Raw genomic sequence first — 981 nt, 5'->3', positions numbered from 1 at the left:
AAAAAAAAAAAAAAAAAAAAAAAAAAAAAAAAAAAAAAAACAAAAGGAGACAAAAAGAAACAAAAATACTGCATGTGTTGATGGTTGCTCCCCTTTGCTTGAGGGTTTAGGGTTTAGGGTTTAGGGTTTAGGGTTTAGTTTGTTTATTAGGATTATTATATAATTATAATATATATTAATATAAATAGATTATTTTATTATATTATTATTATATTTATATTGTTATATTAATATTATTTTATTATATTATACTATTATATTATATTTATACTATATTTATATTATATTTATATTATATTTATATTATATTTATATTATATTTATATTATATAAATATATTATATAAATATATTATATTATATTGTTATAACAGTTTTTATTATATTAATATTATTATTTTACTGTTATAACAATTTTTATTATAAAATATATTAAAATATATTATTATTATATTATATTATACAATATATAATATTATTATATTATATTTATATTTATATATATATATATATATTTATATTATATTAGTTTACTTCTATACCAATTTGTATATTCTATCGTTATAACAATTTTATTATATTTATAATATAAAAAATATTATAATATAATAATAAATAAATTATTATAATAAAAAAATATATAAATAAATAAAATAATATTATAATATTATTATGTTGTTGTAATACCTTAGGGGGGCCCCCAACCACCCCTTTCTTTTATGGGGGCCCCAGTGGGTTCACAAGGGTTTAGGGTTTAGGGTTTAGGGTTTTGGGTGAAATGGGGGGCCCCTTAACCCCCACAGGGGCCCCTCGAACCCGCTAGTCCTGGGGCCCCCCTGGGGGCCCCCTAGACCTGGGGCCCCGCTAAACCTGGGGGACCCCTATATAGCGGGGGGCCTCCTAAAGAAAAAATCAGGTGGGGGGCCCCCTAGGACTGGGGGCCCCCAGACTGGGGGCCCCCTTTAAAAGGGGGGGCCCCCCA

The sequence above is a fragment of the Eimeria mitis genome, genomic scaffold (genome assembly GCF_000499745.2).
Source record: "Eimeria mitis Houghton genomic scaffold, Emh_scaff110, whole genome shotgun sequence".
In the NCBI taxonomy this organism is placed as follows: domain Eukaryota; phylum Apicomplexa; class Conoidasida; order Eucoccidiorida; family Eimeriidae; genus Eimeria; species Eimeria mitis.
This window is presented reverse-complemented; position numbering follows the sequence as displayed.